This window comes from Synchiropus splendidus, chromosome 7 (assembly GCF_027744825.2).
Source record: "Synchiropus splendidus isolate RoL2022-P1 chromosome 7, RoL_Sspl_1.0, whole genome shotgun sequence".
Classification (NCBI taxonomy): domain Eukaryota; kingdom Metazoa; phylum Chordata; class Actinopteri; order Syngnathiformes; family Callionymidae; genus Synchiropus; species Synchiropus splendidus.
The window spans coordinates 20,650,079-20,662,353 of NC_071340.1; the positions used below are offsets into that span (position 1 = coordinate 20,650,079).

Genomic DNA, 12,275 nt, shown 5'->3' on the forward strand with positions numbered 1-12,275 from the left:
CACGTCTGCACTATTTTTGCTGATCGGACTAAGCATCAACTCGCATGTCATTCACCTTCTACACAAGTCTGTCTCAGACCTAATAAACATTGAAATGAAAACCTTCACTGTTGCAAATTTAAATTTGTTTTCAGGATGAGATTTGCACTGTTGTGCTTTATTGACCTCAAACTTAATCCGTTCTGGCATCAGATCGGAATAACAATCGGCAGATCTCCAAATTCAGATAAGGACCAAGGCCCAATTGATATAGCTTCCTATAGTCTATTGATCAGGTCCATATTGGAGGGAATACTAATAAATCAGAATATTAGTTAGTTGCATGCTAGGTGTTTCGGGGTTATGAAGTCTGTAGTAAATGATTAATCAGCCAGGAAATCAGGAAACAACATTTGAGAATTGCTGTTCTTTGGAATTCACACCACATTTTTCGAATTTCCGACATCCCCTCGTGGTGTGATTCTGGTTCTCCCAAGGTTTCTGCTTCACAGACCAGCTCTCAGTGGCAGACTAATAACTTGAAATGAATGGCTACTCCTGCCTCTGATCAGTTCACACGGTTTAACGTTTCATAACTTGAAGGTTTAACAACAGCTACACATGGCCACGGTGTGGAGGAATGACAGGTTGTGCTGACAGCACTGCTTTGCCACACCTTGCTCCAGCTATGAACGACCTTGTCTGCACAACCTCACGAGCAATCACTCAGCTCCAACCTCTGCATCTATTGGCAGACAACCACGCAGCGCTGAGACTTGAGAGCAAATTGATCCCAGTAAAATTCTGCCTGAGCGCAGAGCGAACCCCCCTCTGCTTGCACTAGTGAGCCTCAATAAAACATCCCTCAGCCGCTCACTGTTACATCATCAGCTCACTCTTGTTAATAATGCATGTCCCAAAATACTTTGGATTTACCGCTCCTTGTAGTTTTCTGAAGGGTTTTCTTCCACTGCTGTTTGAAAAATAGAAGGACAGAAACACAAATAAGTCGAGGCTTTGCAATGAAAGCTGAACTAAATCCATTATTGATGAGTAATCTGAAGTCCTTCTGGGAAACCTTGAGCAATGTAACAGCTCTCTCATCCCAATTGCTTCCAAGAATAGCTTTCCACCAGCAATGCCATGACCTCAGCCAAATCTATAGCCCGATTCACATGAGAAACTGGAGGTAAAGCACTGTATCCATCAAATAATTGACGTAAAATAGTAGAGGAATTATTTTAAATCAGTGCAACATCCCAGAACATTTCCATTTTTCTTCACGCAGAACACTTCCCCACACAGACATCATAAATAATCGATGAACTGCAGCAGCATGAAACAGTAGACATCGTCTGTAAGACGAGCCCCACAGTTCCACATCTTAATGACAGAAGAGAAATCTGGTCGAAACCAAATGCAATTAGTTCCATGCAGAGCGGCTCTGCGTCCTGCAGCATTTGGTGATCGCCTGTTTCAGTTGAAACATATTTACATACGGAGACAAGTGAATCACGGAAAAAAGGAGTAGAAGTAGGGCAGAAAGCTTCATAAGAGTCACAGGAGACGCTCGATAGTTTCCAGCGCACTTCAGTTTCAGCACCTGCATTGCGGACAGCACCCGAACAGGCGTCTTTTTAGTCAACACAGCAGGACGTGACAGCAACACACGAGACCAGATCACACTAACAACACTCCTATATGACCGCTTTCATTCACTTAAAAGCTAGAAATCGGGATTTTTAATCGTTACGTCAAAAGCTGACGCGGGCAGACGCAGGCCATCAGCCTGTCCTACAGCGAGTCGACGTCCAAGACACTGAAGGGTTTCACCACAAGAAGCCATATCTGACGTCTTCAAAACAAAACTAGTGACTTGAATGGCCGCCTATAATACCAGAGTCGTGTTCCGTTTCTGTTCTCTCCGTTTGTGGATTAGAAAAAAAGCCTCATTCATTATAAACGTCACACGCCAAACCCCCCTCCACAGCTGCGCGACAACACTCTATCACGGCTTTATTAAAAACACAGATGATTTATTATAAAGCAAAACAAAACACGCTTATAACACCGCTTTTCTCCCGTATTCGGGAAAATTACACGCAGGAAATAGTGCACTAGGAAGCCGTCAAATTGATTTTAAGGAAGGAAGACAACCGGCAAACTATAAAATTTATGAACATATCTGAATAGATTCAAAATAACAATAAGATGTAAAACTGTCAATGTAAGTAACTAGGTTCATTATGACAAAAAAGCGACGCACAGGAAGAGCCGCATCTACACTAGCCGGAAGCTAACACACAACAAAGCAATACAAAGGACTCACCGTGTCGCTCAAGCACACAGCTGTTGATAAGTGCTAGAAATAAAAACTAATACTAGATAAAGTAGCCCCAGTGGCTGAGCTAGCAGCGGTCAATTTGGCCGGGCATATCTGTCGGGGCTCGCCGGGGAGGGTGAGAGGAGGGCGGCTGTGTCAGGTTCCTCTCGTCTCCCGGAGAAACTGGGCAAAATAAAGCGGTGCATCATGGGAAGTACTCGCACTTAAACACCTCTCTTATCATTTATTATCAAGACATTTCTCACACGATTCAATTTGCAACCTCACATGGAATGTCAGAAAAGATGGCAACCGAATCAACGGTTATTTTTAACAGCGAGTTTAAGTTAACTGCGGCGAGCGTCATTGCTATAGCAACAGACCTTGTGCTGAGCTATTACCGCCATCTGCTGGTAGAATCTGAGAATGCAATGTATGCAATTAGATTTTCAACATCTGTATCTTCAAAAAGAACTATTACGCTGAAATATGACACTTTGGATTCTGATTATGTCACACTGAATAAAGTGGTATCTAAATTTTCAGGAGAAGAAGGAGGTCAATCCAGAGGAGGTTGTCACAGTAAACAATATGTCAATATTCTGGCTATATTCCCTATTGGAAACTATTATTTTGGGTGTTTCACCTAACACAAATATGAGATCAGACTCTACAGTAGCCTTTTTATACCGACCAAAAATACCCCTGTTAATTACTTCTGGCCTGAGAAATTCCTCAGAGGCACAGCTACTGGGTAAAATGATACTTACTGCAAACCAAGAAATCTGTTTTAATCCCCAAAATGAAGTCGCACAAGGGAAAAAGAAAACAACTGCTGAACGGTGTTACTATCCCCCACTGCTGGAATGTTATTTTATTGGAAACAGTCAATGATCTCTTCCTGCCTTTTGCCAGTTTGCGGTGGAGATTAAATTCCTGTATTTTAATTTTTAGTGCAGCTGGCAGGCTTCCCAGCAGCCTGCAGGCATCAACCAGGTGAGGAGGAACGTTCTTCTTTCAGTAACATGAGAAGTGGATCTCTTCATAGTTTTTAACATTTACGGGTTGGTACTGAGGCTTGACGACTGGATCACTGTATACAAGGGCCAAACATATTTGTTGGGTCTTGAACCACAAACATAATTTTGTATACGTTTAGTCACATCTAGGTTTGGTGAGTAATAGCAAAGTAATGGGGCATTACTCAACAACAATTATCAGCACTATTTGGGTAACAAACTCCACAAACCTCTCAATGACTACAGTTGCTGCTGATTCTACCGATACCCCTCATATAACTACTATTCAGTATCACAACTAACAGCACTACTCTTAATATTACACTGGTATTACAACTAGTACCACCATTACAACAACTATAACTACTACTTCCACGACCACAACCACCACTGTACTACCATAACTAGTGATGTCACTAGTAAATAATATCACTTCCATGACATCTACTTATTACTACAAGCTAAGGATGCTCCGATCAGGGGTTTTGCTGCGGATAACCGGTACCGATCAGCCAGAGTGCCGATCACCACTGATCACCGATACCGATCACGATTGGTAACCGATCGATCGGAGCATCCCTGCTACAAAAATGACAAAAAACTAATGCTGCTACTGCTACTACAATTACTGATAATGCCACCATTAGTCCATCAACAACTACCACTTCTATGGATGGTGCTGCTACTACAAATACCACTATTAATTTATATATATATTATCAATTACTATTGCTATAACTACAATCTATAGTGCTATAACTATAACAATGCTATCATTACCAACAATGGTTAGCAAAACCTCAGCAAATATAAGTGCAGTTGTGACAACCAGCAGTGTTATTATTGCCACTACTAGTTCTACTAATACTATAACAATTACTACAAATACAATCGGACTGGTGGCCTTTCTGCATGGAGTTTGCATGTACTCAGGTTTCCTCCCACAGTCCAAAAACACAATCTTGTGCGCGTATGTGTGCCCTACCAAGGACTCTCGTGCAGGGTGTATTTCTGCCTCTCGTCCATTGACCAGTGGGATGGGCTCCAGCATTCCCTGCATCCCTGAAGAGGACTAAGCGCTGGTTAACTGAAGATGTATGTATAACATAATTCCATCATCTACTACTACTGCTACGATTTTCATTACTTTTACAAATGCTAGCACCCACATTAATGGCCATGTGGTGCAGAGATGTTGCTTCTACAGGCAGAAGGTGGTTAGTGGAGGATGTTATCTTGCAAGGGTGTCACACCGACAAAAAGTGGTGGATGATGACCCTAGAACTAAGCAAGCACCAGAGTACAGAACGATCCAGTGACAACAACAGGATAGTAAGCACCATTCCCACAGTGTGTGACCTCCAAGTCTGCCACCATTAAGTTGAGAACTCTCGTGCACCATAGCCAGCCTCATAAATGTCCTCATGATTTGCTGACATCCATGTTTGCCATCTGATAGGCAGGAGTTTTATGATCAAGGTGAGGAAGTGCATTCCTCATATACGTGAAAACGCTGAACGCAATCCGGAAAAGGTACAGTTTTATTGCACATCAGGACATCTGTCATGCATCAGCTAGTATCAGAAAGGCAGTTTATGTATTTCCTGTAAGTGCCACAGTGGTGCACCAGTGAGATTTGGGTCAGAAGAAACAGCTCCTTGTCAAATAGAGGGAATTACAAATGAAACCAAGCACACAGCAGCACAGTGCCCACCGGCACAGGCTGCCAAGAACAACACTTCTCGGGTTGTAACAGTCTCACCGTTATTATATTGAGGTTGGCAGAGCTGAGCGTTAAAGAAACCTCGTATTAAGGCTTCCAAGAAATGCTTGTAATTTTCTCTCCAAATAAAGTGATAATCATTCAACTGAATTGGTCAACTGTTGGACAACTTCAAATCACCTTACTGACAGAATAATGACAAAAACATTTGTCAAATATGTAAAGAAGCAAGACTGGATTGGATGTAGAGCTGTATAAGTACATTAACACTAAGGCAAGTCATTTAGATTCATGCTGAGAAATTGAGATCGTTGAGCTCCACAACTCCTCAGGTGTGGGTGCATTAAGGGAGTGTTGTTTTCTGACCATTAATAATAGACAATACGGAATTGTGTGGGGTGCCACAAATAATGTTGGTGCAGGCCAGAAGTGTATCTGGTGGTACAAAGTAATAAACATCCAAACACATGCAGACCACGCCATTGAGACACTGACAGAGTTCAACAAGATGTTTGGCTTGACTAGACATACGTAACCATAAGCTGAAGTTTGAGCAAATATTTTGCGAAATCTAATCGCTGTTGGACACCACAGTTATGAAGTTAGGTGAATAAGAAAACATAGATTTGATCAAACAATGCGATATTGTATCAATATTCTTGCAATATTTGATTGTGTGATATTCGCTAGATTTTAATTCGCTACAGTATATCAATATTTAATGCATAAATATATGGATTTGCTGCTGCATTTGTGACTTGTTTAACAATAATAATGTTTCCTTTTTGTGTGGAGTTATTTCGTATTATATATTGTTTTATATGTTGTTGATGAAGGGAGCGATTCATTCATCTGCTGGACTGAAATTTTTACTGAAAGTAACTGGACTGACGTCATGACAATAAAGTCATTTTCATGCAGATATTCTTGTCCTGCATTATCTGATTTTCCTGACCCTTGTTAATATATTGCAATGTACCATATCACAACTCCTGCATTGTATCGTAATACACAGCCCTAAGTGTTATACAAAACCGCTATCATGGTTTGGGGGGGATCTTGTGTTCTACACAATTTCTATTTCTGGTCTAAAATGAAAATGTATTTGAAGTTGATTGGGTTATAAAGCAAAAACGACTTGATGATGAATAAATGGGCCCTAAAGTGAAGGGAATTTCAACAGCAGTCACTCAGACACGGTTGTCATTTTGCCAACTAATCCATGAGACATTTAGGAGCTGACAGCACAGGTGGACACAAAAGGGAAACATTAGCCAACAGGTCAAACCAGACTCTGATGGAAAGCTCTAAGATGGAACCTCGCCGCTGCCAAACCTCTCTGGCGTTACTGGAGTAATGAGAGCAGACTGCAGGAAACTATGCCTCCTGTGGAACTTTTTCTGCTTGTATTTTTTACAGTCCAGGGAGAGCAGCGAGCCTGACGCCACTTATGGTGACACTTTAATTACCAGCGGTTAATGGAGCTCTAATAACAAACTTTGAAGTGGCCTGAAGTCGACGTGGCCGCACAGAAACTGCAGCTGGAAGGAGACCAGTCAATGTACAGACACTTGACTCCAGTGTTTCAGAGGAGGTTTTACTGGATCAGTCCAAATTCTATTCTGCACTTGAATGTATTCGACAACCAAGGAAGAATATTAAAGACACAGCTCATTCCTTCAGCGAAGGTATGGCAGTGAGCCATCACCTGGCAGATAAAACGGACATAGGGCCTAGTTATCCATTAAAATTGAGTTCGATGAGATAAGCCAAAGTGTTTCCAGAGAAGCAGTTGAACCCTTTCTTCTATAAGATCAGCCATAAAACTCTCTCATTTCGACCACCTCGGAATAATGACGGCTCTGAGATACAGCACAGATTCTCAGTTTTTCCAGAGAAATCCAAGACCGGCCATATTTTCCCCTGTTTTCAAAGGAAACATTGCTACTCTGGTCTAGACACAATACGGATTGGAATTCCGCTTACTTGGGCTTTTCACTTCCCCACATTTATCCATCTTCAAGCCACGGCTGGGATGTGAAATGAGGGAACTTTAAACAGTTGTGTTTAAAAACAAGAACGGCAGCCAATGAAGTTTAGTTCTGTGTGTGTCGAATCCAAGTCATGAAACTCTCTATAACAACAGCCACAAGTATAAGCGGCTGGTGTCTCCTGACGTATCTGATGTCGAGTATTGAGTTTTTAAACAAGCATTTGTGTAGGCTCAGTGGAAGAGAAACCACAGTTGATTGATGTTGGCATTTTTTTTTACGTGGGAGCAATTATAAATTTTGCAGAGACATCATTTTAGGATGGCTTCTTATTCCTTTTGTCTTTTGAATTCACTGTGTATTTCAATTATTTAAATGAAACTTCAAAAACTGCCTCCGATGTGTTCATCAAACTGTACGTCATGTTTTTTTCTTTACTTTTTCGTGTAAATGCTTCATGAATGCTGCACATAAATGTATGTATTATTACAAAGTGATGTTGATTACAAAGTTGACTCATAGCTTCTGATGGTTTGACTTAAAAAATAAATATGTTTGTGGCCCTATTTCAAGCCAAGTAAGCAGGGTCCATCTACGGCACGCCTCCGATCCAGGAGGAAATTGGAACTTGACTGGACTGCAGAGACCATGTTCACATGGCAGCTGAGAAAACCCGACTATGAGTCCCAATTTTAAAATGCATGCATCCCTCATTTCAGACGGCATAGTATGGTTAGCTACTGTAGTATTGGTTTACTGTACGACAACTTTTGCAATAAAAAGAAAACAAGCAAATCCAAATTACTTACTCTGAATCCAAGTTACTGTTACTCTGAGTCAAACTACACAACAACGAATATTCCAAATATGAAATGTAATTCTAAATAATCCAAAACAAAGATCTAATTTCGGCCATAACTTAATCGAAGGATTCAGACACGCAGTCAGTTATTTCAATCTAGAAGCCAGTAGATCAATGATGCGAGATCATCATGACTTATGTTAGGATGACTTGAATGTGAACTCTGGTCACCTGCCTCCTATTGTAATGGAGGAGACATTTGTCAATACAGTAATTCGCTACCCTGCATCAAAATTAGGACGACTATTTTGTGCAAGTAAATATGGTGGGTGTTCAAGCTGTGTCCTGCAGCAGGCTGTTGTGCTTTACTACCAGTATAATCCTACAGTGGATTCCGTGCTGTAGGAGGACAATTAATATATTTAGGCATTAACCAGTTATTTATGCTTAAAGTAGAGTACATTTTGTAAATTTGGTTCACCGAGCGACTGCCAGTGAGGGGGGAACCAAGACCACATTTGTAACATATAAAAAATGCACATTTATTATAATAAAATCATAAAATAAAATCTATCATAAAACAACGGTTAAAAAACGATCCACACCTCATTTAAAATGTGGCTCACTGCGAGGATAAACTTGACATCATGAGGTGACTGATACATCTGGCGCTATATATATATGGCTGAATGTTTCATCCCCGTTGTCATTTTAGGGAGATTCATTTAGTCTCCCAACAGGGATTTTACTGGACTTCACTAAATCTGTGCAAGGATGAATTACCGGTAGCCTCCAAATATATACATGGAAAAGGCTCAAATTGAAGCTGAAAATGGGATCAGCTGTCTCACAAAAGTAATTCAAATCCAATGTCAAGACGGCATATTTTCCAGTGAATTCACTGGTTGTTTCATTGACATTGGAATATTTGCAACAACCAAACTATATATCAGGACGATGTTTTAAACTGTTTCACAGCTTGATTTCACACAGTCACGTGAAACATCCACGTCGAGCTGTGCTGGCTGCTGAAGGCTCCGCCGCTGTAAATAAACTCGCTGTGCTGTTTATCAGTCCCGCATATGGATTTTAGTGCCTGGTCCTGGTCCAGTCAAGCTGGGCTGCTCATCTTTTAGTCTTGAACTCCAAATAAAACAGAGCTGCTGGGCCAAGCTAAAGCCACTTCAGTGCTATTTTCCACTGCTTGTGTGGCCAAGCACACAGGATCTTTTTAACACTCAAGGTCTTCTCACGCTGAGGAAGAGGAGATCATTCTAAATAATGACAAGACACAATCATCACATTGTCAGGCCTCTTCCTAAACCTGACAACTGCCTCTGTGGGGGTGGGTGTAAATCTATCGCTGCGGCGGAGCAGATTTATTCCTCCTTCAAGCATCTGATCTACACTCGCCAAACTTTTACAGAAATGAGGGATCCATTCTTTGTGTGAAGTGCCACCAGTGTATTCGGCAGACAGAGAAGTTTGGTTCCTTCAGAGCTCATGGATGGACAAGACTATCGGTTTTCAGTCCTGGTCAAAGACACGCACAGAACACCCTGGTCCAGCTGCTCTCACTGAAACTCAACACCCGCTCAGCTCTGAGAGTCCAGTCAGCACAGGAAAGCCAGGATTAGGACTCTTTCCCACTTGGTCCCCGGTGACTTCGCTGCGCTCCTCAGTCCTTCACCAATGATCAATGTGGCTGCAGATTTACAGCAGCTCCAATAATTGCTTATATATCGTTTGTCTCTGTCTCTCTTATTTACAGACTACCATAACATTGGATCAAATTAAATCATGTACGTGATGAACATTCTCAATCAAAAATCACAGTAAATGACAGTCTCAAAACCAGAGATTGTGACAACTACTGTATATGAATGTATGGGTAGCATTTGCATTCGTGTAGAGTTGGATCTATACATATAGCACCAGGAACTTATACTGATGGACCCGCAAAGCATAAGCACTACCTGTACTTGAATTCATAAGAAACCGGTTACCATCTTTTTCTCACCAAATTTTGCCCAAATGTTTAAGAACAATAAGAATAAGAGTGGCATACATTTTATCTACATAGAGTGAGCATCTGCTCTACAAAATACCAGTGCAATTTAAGCCCCTTTGACAGGGAACAACAGCCCAACTTTAGAGAGATGCACAAGTGAAAATGCTGTATTTACTGTCGTGTGGCATCCAAAAATTAATAATAATAAATTCCCAGTAGTTCAATTAATGTGAATATTGTTTGACCAGAGATTTGTTTGGTGAATGACTAACACTTCTGGCTTATCTTGGATCTCCTTGTTTCATTTTGTGAGTGTTCAGTGTAAACTTGAAAACAGTTACTACACAATAGTGAGAGTTAACATGTGCTTAACATGATTGATCATTACACAAACAAAAGCACTTTAGCCTTTTAGCTTTTAACTACTTCTAGGCCACATCTGCTTTGGTATGTGGACTGCTTTCACTTGGTAAATGATTCACTTTCAATGTGGGTTATTCTTAATCATTGATCCAAAACTAAGGAGCTCTGCAGGGCCAAGGATGAAGATCATTCCATCGTCCTCACAGACGCGCTCTTTGAATCAGCACCCTATAACTAAAAAGGCTGCTCTTTATTTCACGCCAAAGTTATTGACTGACATTGAACCTGATCTTCATTCAAATCAGCTGATTCAGCTGATCCAAAAATAGGAGCCGACTGGACCTGCGTCTACACTTCAATGGTACAGGATTTCCATGGAACAGGAGCAGCTGGCGCGCGTCTAAACTCAATAATCAACAGTTTCAATAAGAGACACGTTTGTGCTTGTCAGGCAAACAACCTTTCCATTCCAGTGAGTTATGCAACCTAACATTCATATTCCCTTAGGAAAAACTCCCCCCCCTGTTTAATCATAAACTGTTGGCATATAGAAGGTTCCTGGAAGCAGTTTTCGTCCTTGTTTACATCCACTACCTCTTGGCGTTGACTCGGAGCAGTGTCCCAAATTACTAACAGCAGGGTGACATTGGTGCTTAATCAGCTAAATAGGATCAAGGTTGAACAGAGAGCAGCATGAAATGAGGAGAACATGGTGCTCTAGAAGATGTTCTCCATTTGTTTCCATTCAAACCAGAGTCTGCTTTAAAGCCAAAATGTCTTTTAAGGTTTTAAATTCTGTGTGCGAGGGAGAGACCAACCCGTCCCGCAGACCCCGACTCTAATAAAGATATGCTGGCTAAAAACATTTGGACAAAAAGAAAGAATTGTTTTGGCTCTCTACACAGATCAGAGCAGCTCTTTCTACAAAAACAGTGCAGCTGAGTGAATTCAGAGATGAGAGGAGGAAGATGACCCTTCAGGCAAGCATGTGTCCTGCTTTTTCATCGCTTTCCTTGCATTAAATCAGTAGGAGAGACATTATTTTATCCTCTCTGAATGAATTACAACAACCCAAGAGACTTAAAGCATTAGATCATTTGCAATACACAAAAGCTTAACAGGAACCAGCGAGTGACATCTTAAAAAACGGCAGATAGCGCCTCAGACAGGACAAGGTGACATAAAAGATCAACATGAAATGTGAAGAATATTAGACATAAGAAACCTAATGGAGCTTTCAAGCTCACCGTGCACTAGACAGTGGGAGCTCAGATAACCCCGGGGCATTTTGCCAAAAGCAAAAGTAAAAAAAAGCAAAAAGAGAACAGAAAACTGTTCTGTTCCAGAAACTAAAATTTAAGACATCTTTTACTCATTTTCCTTCCTTGCGGCCGTCATAACTTTATCCCCGAACATGCCTGTCTCAATGCTCCGTTGTGGAGGAAAGGTAAGAAATAAATCTTGATTACATCAACTGTATGTGCGTGTCTGTTTGTGTGAGCAGTTGTTAATTCCTAGAAGCCACATCTCCCGCTGGCAGTCGGTCCTGCTGCGCCTGTTAGCTCGTCTACATGTGTTTATGTCTCAGACTTCTCTCATTTTCCTTTTCCCCCAAATATTTATCATGGCCACGAAAGAATGTTCCAGTGTTGTTCAAGTGGCAAAGAAAGTTTCTCGTCACACAACAGTGCTGTAAGTCCTCGAATAAACCCTTCGCTTTTATCCAATACGAATATAAAGATTACATTTGTTTAGTCTGAACTGGATTACTGTGAGATTGATGGTTAGAAGAGATCACAGTATCTATAACCCACATAGGAAAACATCTCTATATTCACCTCAAGTTTTGGGGTTCAGATGGCTCAGTAGGTTTTCTGGCACTAACCCAGTCCACTTACACTGCAGCAGTTTTCACACATAAATAAACAGAAACCACAGAGTCTGGCAGCAGAGAGGTGACATGGATGGTGTAAACTCAGCAACCACAAAGTCAAACCACCCGTCACTGAGTCCTGGTCAAGACTGATGGGCAGTTGATGTAATAAGCTGGTGTTACACTAATGA

At 41.2% G+C, this 12,275-nt stretch overlaps 1 protein-coding gene across 2 annotated transcripts in view; it reads right to left on the reverse strand.

The window, feature by feature from the left end:
- Window positions 1-12,275, reverse strand: part of ccdc92 (coiled-coil domain containing 92) — a 64,241-nt gene that overhangs the window by 6,094 nt on the left and 45,872 nt on the right. Inside the window, exon 1 of one of the 2 annotated variants that reach the window (XM_053871681.1) lies at window positions 2,309-2,505. The exons of the other annotated variant lie outside the window; for it this stretch is intronic. The gene's annotated coding sequence lies outside the window, so the exon portion shown is untranslated. Of the gene's footprint in view, window positions 1-2,308; window positions 2,506-12,275 lie in introns of those variants that run through there. 2 annotated transcript variants of the gene reach the window in all.